Here is an 8002-nt window from a genome sequence, read left to right as displayed (position 1 = left end):
AGATCGCTTGTTTTTGTTTACACCGGCATCGGCCCTTATCACCAAAAGCTCTTGAATCTCTTTGTCTTCGCAAGTTGACATCTTCATTGGCGTCTTCTACGTGTGTGGCTCATCTTTTATATTTGTATTCTTTTGGGGGTTGACTCTTTTGTGCCTGGAAGCAGTTTTAGTTCAAATAATTGACTGTTGACTGTAGCTTTAAGTTTACTATCCAGACTTCCCAAAGGTTTCGATCTTCTCATCTAACTCTCAACCAGACTGAAAAGCAGCATTTTCTAACTATTCTCAAATGAATGAGCCTTAGAGGTGATTACTTGATGTTTTGTTACCTTTGAAGACAACAAAGTTCGCCCTTATTTGGAGTCTTTATGCTAAGCTAACTATCTGGCCCTTTAAAATTATGTTGTGAGGCACAAACACCAGCTGCAGTGTATGTCTCCTGCACTCTGTGAATAAGAAGTATCACAAGCTTAGTTAATTGAAAACTAAATCATGTGTAAAAGCTGCAGTTGAGCAGTATGTGATCGTTGCCTGAGGCGTGGTGATTAAGTATGTATGGGGCAAAGTGTCCCCTAAGCACGTAATACTGGGCTCAGTATGTGTCAGGCTTAGTGAGGGAGATGGATTTAGTTGCACTCTGTGTTTGCACTTACAATCACTATAACAACCAGTGTTGCTTTTAGCGATAGGGGACAAAAGTAAACTTTTGATGGCGTAATGTGGAGGAGCAAATTTACCGGTCGATTTCTAAGTGAGAGCGACAATGACAGAGGAAGACAAAAGAAAGAGAAGTCCACCGGTTTTAATCTGAGAATAAAAAAAATGAGGGAGTCAATATGGGCACGTGAAAAGAAAAGTGAAAAACAGAACGGAGGATGAGGGCGAGCAGCACAACAGAACCAGGGGGAGTGAGAGGAGAGAGGAGAGGAGGGGTCTTTCATACAAAAAGGGCTCTCTTTTACTTATAGAAGAAGAAAAAAAAAGAGCAAAAGAAAAGCTCTCTTCTCGCCTCCTGGACGCAGTGTCAAACCCAATCAGTGTCTGGTCTGCCAGCGCTGCTCGTCTCCCAGGCACCGGCTCACAATAGAGGCGAGCCTCGGCCGCCACACCTCTCACTTCCAATCTGCATCGTCCAGGACGGGCCTGAGAGCAGGGGGCCACAGGGAGGAACGACAATGCCCCTCAAGATGGTCAAATTCTCATTGAAAAAATCCTCATACAGCCAGAATTGGATTAGCTAGTAAAAGTAGAGAACACTTTTCTAGAAGCTTTATATCAGTTCATTTTGATTTGGATCGTTAGTATGATTTTTTTATTGTCGGAGAACAGGCGTAAGTGTGGCTTACGACAAACGGCTGCGTGTAGGTCGGGACATTGTTCTTAAAAAATGTCTATGCATAAGGAAAAGAATGGGACTTAGTGTCAGGGTGCACACACAAAGCCAAAACACAAACATGGATAAACTCCACGATTACAACAACCAACAATCCCTGAGCTGCGGAGTCCCCGCGCTAATAAACGTGAGCAACAAGGCTTGATCCTTAAAAACCTCGCCACTCAAAAAGAAAATGTCTGTCGTGAATAGACACCCCCCTAAATCGCATTGTTGAGCAAATCCTGTATTAAAAGGAAAGAGTTACTCTGCATTTATACTCCTGAAGACTTTAGCTAAGCCAGTGCCTCCGCCACTTTGCAGCGTGGGCTTCATCGAGCAAATCCGTCTCTCAATGGCGATTGGCTGAGGCCGAAGGGGCCATCTTTTTCACACGCTTCCTCGCTCGCCACCCCCTCCCTCTCCAGCTAGTGTTTACCCGTCACCAGACAATGGCTGGTTACTGGCAATTAAACAACATTTTCCAAGGAATCCGTGGCACTGGTCTAATGGCATTACTGTTGGATGATTCAATCCTTGAATAGTCAACAGGATTTTGCCTCTCACCAGGAAAATACTGCTTCATCGAATTACCCGTATTACATAGATTTACCCCAAGCTTATGATTCAGGGTTCACAGATTACTGCTCCTCTAAAGATGGTGGGAGAAAAGGAGCGATAGGCCGGGAGAGAGATGACTCCAACGCCGCAAAGCCGGCCGCCGCTTTCACTGGCGCGCTCGTCTTCCAAAAGGCTAAAGCACGAGCAGAAACTTTGCAGATTTACACAGATTATCAATTTACCTGAGTGCAGAGAACATCTTTAAATTTTGCTGAATTGCACTTTAATATTAGATGCTGCAAGTTTACTCAACATTTACAAGTCTCTCTCTCTCTTTAACACTCACACACACATGCACACACACGTGCACATAGGAGCCAAACTGCACATTGTGCCCTTTGACCCTCCGTGGGTCGAGTCGGGCTGGGCAGCTCAGGGAACCAGGAAGACCAGCCAAGTCCATTATCTCACAATGAAGGGCTAATTACTGGGCCTGCAAGCCTCAAATCACACGGCAGCAGACCGCCTGTCTCTGTCCTCCGCTCACCCAACATCTTAATTGCTCTTTTATTCTCTCTCCGTTTCTACTGTGCCTCTCTCCCCGACTCACTCCTTCGCTCGCCTCACCCATTTTCGCACATAAAAGCGACATGCTAATTGCCTGCTATGGAAATATTGGGCCTGTGATTAGCCAGGCAGAAGGCTTGGCTGGCCCGCAGTTCTTCGCTCCCTTTCTGTACGAGGCAGCGTCGAGCCAGCACGCCGGGCATAAAAATAGGAAACCGGGGTCGACGGCGGCGGTGAAAGGAAATTTCATTTTTTCAGTCTGTCGCAGGCGAAGCGGGGTTGAAAGTGTGAGAACTGTTATTGTGCCGCGGTGACAGTTTGTCAGGCTGCTACGTCGGCAAAATGTTGATGGAAAATTCGCTTGAACGAAATTACAGGAAAATTAGTTCAGATACTTTCAGGCTTAGCTGGCATATTGTTATTAGTAGAAATGACATTATTGTGAGCCAAGTTATTTCAGTTATTTATTTATATTACTTAAAAAATAGACTACAGCTGTCAACTTGATTTAATACATAAGAATACAAACCCTTCTGCAGGCTGGTGCATGTGATTGGTCGTGAACTATTACTCAGGTATTGTGTTTTTATCTGTGATGAGTTATTCAGCCGAACCCTCATTATGTTCACCTCCCTGACTCGGACTCATTATCTCTCTCTCCAGCTAACCTACGAATAATGGCTGCACATAATCATTTAACAAGACAACAAGGCTTCACCCTAATAGACTCCATCATGAGATAAGTATACATATGGAAATGAGGCCCAGTGGAGGAATTTGCAGCCTCTTCTCTTTCTAACCTGCTCTCGGATATGCACTGAAGTCATTTCTCTGACATTTTTCTAGAAGAGCTGTATTTGAGAATGCAAATATCTGGTTGCTCCGGACATTTCCTGGTAGTTTTCCTACCAGGCCACCAAGTAAAGTGTTGATGATGTTCCCAACATGCGACAGACGCAAACGTGACATAAAAGAATACAAATATCTCAGGATGAAATACAGTATGTGCTTATTTTTCCTGTCTTTACTCTGGTCTTTCTCTTTAAGAGCAGGACTTATTGATTTGTCATTCAGATTTTGTCCTTTTTTTCACTCAAAACCCTGCGCTCGCACTCTAATAGCCCCTTGTGCTTATAGAATTCCTGTGCTCCAGCTTCAGCTCTTCTCCTTGCACTCACGTTTCTTCTGTGAGTGTGTGAAACGTCTCCTCCCAGATTTCTCCTCTGCTTTTGGATTTTTTTGTGCAACAAATCTGTCAAAGTGTTTTGAGCGAGAGCAAAATCTGAACGGGAAATCAAGTGCTGCTGCAAAACGGAAAGCCCACACTCTTAGTGATGAGGGCCAACACCAATATGGATGTGCTGCAAACTAAAATATGTGATTTCCGCAGCAGAATTTATACATGTCCTGCCTCCTGCTCCTCTTCCAGTCACAACCCCTCGCCTGAATGTCATTTTCCGAAGTTTGTGTCTAAAAACAGCTTTAGTGTAAACTCTGGAAACAGCACTAACCTGGCTCTGTGTGAAGGCAACAAAATCCACTCTTCTAAAGCTCACAAATTAACTCACATTTCCTTTGTTGTGTAAAAGAAATCTCCTGCTATGTTCTTCATATGAGAAAAGCAACTTTACCGAAGAATTGCTCCTTTAACAAAACATATTCTCTCCAATTAGACAGTTGTGACTCATTGAGAATGAAGTATGCTTTGTAAGTCTTACTGTATAATTATATGAACTCAAATTTGAAACTGTTACCAATAAATCCAATAGTGCTTTCAATTGTTTTTAAATGTAACCTGCACCTTGAGCAAGGCATTTTGCTCCAATTTATGCTGTGAGTGTATCATGGAAGTGACAGATAAAGCTTAATCTGTCTCTTTTTAATATACTCCAGATGTTCCAGAGTCATTTTAATATTTTGGATTCACTTAGAGTCACCTGCCATTTTGACCTCAAGTTTGTCCTAGTACCAAAGCAAAGCTTTTTGAGAAGCATGGCGGATACAGAAATGCTCTTTCGGCAGCTCCTTGAGCACTTTGTCCAAGATGTTGGAAATAAATAGAGAGAGAGGGAGCGAGCTGGAGAGCCAACGGAGGGAACAGTGGAGGGTTCGAGCGGCACCATGATTGGTGGCTGTGGCGGTGGAGGGGAGGTTTGAGGGCCAAGAAAGGGTGCGGGCCGGCTGTTCAAAGGCTGGCTTTTTGCATTGTTGGTCAGTTGGGGATTAAGGTCCTCTGTGCAGCAGAATAGCCCCTCTAATTAAAAAGGATAAGAAGGCAGGAAAATAGCGAGAGGCACGGGAGGAAGCAAAGAGAGAGGGAGAGAGGGGAGAGCAAATTTGCAAAGAAAAGAAAGAAAAGAAAAACTGTTTTCAGTGTCACTCCTGTAGCCGGGCCCATCGATTCAGTCTGGATTAACTTTACACTCCTCCTCCCTGTGTCTCTCTCTTTCTCTCTCTGTCAATCTCTCCCCGGCCTCTTTCCGTCATTCTTTCTTTCTCGCAATTTCCGAAAGTAATTCTACATTCTCTTCAAAGTATAATGGTCAACAGTTTATTCAAAGTATTAACCTCAAAAAAGTAACATCAATGCAGTTCTTTTGTCAAATTCCTCTCAAAACATTGACGTGTTGCACTAATAGACCTTACATATCAACTCAGTGATTTTAAAGATACTTTTTAAGCTGTAAAACAGGTCATTTTTTGAAAAGGTTTTGCAGGTTTGCAGGGAGTGAATCTGTGTTTAAGGATCCTGAATAAATCCAGCCACTTGCAGCAGTGTGTGTCTTTGTGTGTGTGCTGCATGCTATTTGCCGTCATCAGAATGTGAATAGAGGGAGCTGTGTTGCTGTGGCCCAGATGCTGGCTGACAGTAGGTGGGCTGTTTGCCGTGGGGATGCCAGGTTGTGTTTTTGTTTGGCCCTCCTCTGTCCCGCCTGCCTCCCTCCCCTTGCCTGGCAGGGGGTCCTGGGCTCCTGGGGCCGGTCCCTGCTGACCAATACCCAGGTATGAGGCTTCTCAGTTTGGCTAACACTAGCCGCAGGCCATGGGAGGTTAACGAGGTACCAGCAGGGACAAGACATTCAACTCTGCCTCGGGCACAACCACAAGTGGTGGGTGTATCTCAATGAAGGGCATGAATATGATATGATGTAGGCCACGCTGGTGGGCGCTAAGGGGGTCCAATGGTAATAATAATACTGCAGGTGCATCATAAAACATATTACACTGACACTATCAAAGACTAAATGTTGTGGCTATTTGTCGTCCGACTCAAATTCTTAACTCAAAATCATGTGGCAACTGAGGCACCTAGGAAAAGAATCTTACTCAGGGAAAAAATCAGAATGAAAACAGTAACAGTAATAAAAACAGGATTTAGATTTTGTGTGGTTTGTTGTACCATTGGGCAAGGCCGGGTAATGGCGTCTCCCTGGTAAAATAGACATAAGCCTCTCCTGATTTCTGTCGGCCCAATCCCTGTCCACCTTTATCCACCTGTGTGCACCTCAGCCACATGAACTCAATATCGCAAACAAAAGGATTGCGCCAACGAAACGTGTCTCTCAGCAGAACAGATGTCAAATCAACATTTCAAAAAACCTAATCAGTTATTTAAATGGAATCAGTGCAATCGTTGGATTTATTTCTGAGGGCAAAGTAAATCCACTTTAAACTTGGTGAATTTTTTGAGAAATAGCCATCATGAGTCGTATGACACATCTGCTGTCACTCCATGTAATCTCTTTATTTTGTTCTTTCTGGAAAAATGAAGCCTCCTCCAGCGCATTTACGTTTCACATCCTACACAAAGCGGCATCAAACTATAGCACTTTCCATAAGAATATAAACTTTTGTGATTTTTAGACAAATAATTATAATAAAACTACAGCTCCCTTTTAACTGTAGGTACTCCAGATACTTACATGATGGTAACTTGGTTTCTGTAAGATGGAGTTAAAGGCTGCTTAACTTATATTGTTTGTCTAGAAAAATCAAGCAAGCAACAGAACATACTAGGGTTCTGTTTGAAGATGATGATGTCAGTGGGATTTTGAATTAGGTTTTTCAACTGGAACAATAAGAATTTCTGATTTCAGTTCAGCTTGCTAGAGAGCTGAGAGTCCCAAACGCAGGAAGCTGTTGTAGCTTATAAACTATGCTGTTACAACCAGTTTATGTGATGTATGTTTGTAAAGCCACTTATGAGGCCGGAGCCAAAAACAATAGGTCTCTTTAATAGAATGTATCACTTAAATGAAATAAGGTGTCTTAAAAAACAGCTAACTTGTGTCCGTGTTTTTCCTCATGAAACACCTGCTCACAGACTCTTCTGGTAATTACCAGTAGTTTCTTATCCACTGACGCTCACTCTGGTATCTTATAGCGCCATCAATACATGTATTGCTTCTTGCTCTGTGCCTATCAATAAATCTATCAATGTGAGGTTTTACAGTGCAGATGGCATAAACACAATCATGTGTCCAATACAGCTCTGTGCGTGTGTGTGTGTGTGTAACAGATGGGGTGGTTGAGTGGGCCAAGTCATTGATTTGACCTTGAGTGAACAGATGAGGATCAGGAAAACTGAGAAAAAACATCATGGTTTGAATTTTTTAAAGTTGATACAAAGCCTTTCAGAAATTAGAAAACACCAATTTAATGAGGATCTCAGGTTTTTTTTGTTGCTATATTGAATTGCTATTTGACATTTTTTTAACATACGTAATTGTGAGGTTGGGTCAAACAAAGGACATCGTAACAATCCCAGTTGAACTGCTGTACAATATTTGCAATAAAATTGTTGAAAATGTCATTTTATCTGAAATGATGATATGATAAAAGAGAAAGAGAAATATACAGTAAGTGCTTTGTTTCCGAAACATGGCACGAAAGGTTGCACATCTATCAAATAGATAGATAGATAGATAGATAGATAGATAGATAGATAGATAGATAGATAGATAGATAGATAGATAGATACATAGATAGATAGATAGAATAGATAGATAGATAGATAGATAGATAGATAGATAGATAGATAGATGGATGGGTGCAGGCAGGTAGATAGGTAGGTAGACAGTTAGATTTTTAGTACAATACCCAATAGAGATAACTTATTCTTACCCTCCATGTTGTGTGTGACCACATGGACCAGTCTTATTTTCACATGAACCAGTCCTGTTAGAAGTAAACAGAAGGATCTAGAGGGAGGCAGCACATCACACGCTCCTCCAGTATAATCCACACACTGTGAGAGTGCAGCATTTACAGTCCCACGATTCCCAGTCTTCAGTTCCTCTCGCTCTAACAGCGGGAGAAACCGTGACTTCGTCAATTGGCCCGGAGGACAGGGGGAGGGCATATTGCCACAGACATTAACAAGCGACTTCACCTTCTTTACAACCGCGGGCCCCGTTTAGCTGAAAACGCTCCCCAGGGCTATTAGATATTTTTTCTGATGAATTATATATCAGAGACGCAGATGAAAGGCCTCAGCATGAG

The sequence above is a fragment of the Hippoglossus hippoglossus genome, chromosome 24 (genome assembly GCF_009819705.1).
Source record: "Hippoglossus hippoglossus isolate fHipHip1 chromosome 24, fHipHip1.pri, whole genome shotgun sequence".
Taxonomy (NCBI): Eukaryota; Metazoa; Chordata; class Actinopteri; order Pleuronectiformes; family Pleuronectidae; genus Hippoglossus; species Hippoglossus hippoglossus.
This window is presented reverse-complemented; position numbering follows the sequence as displayed.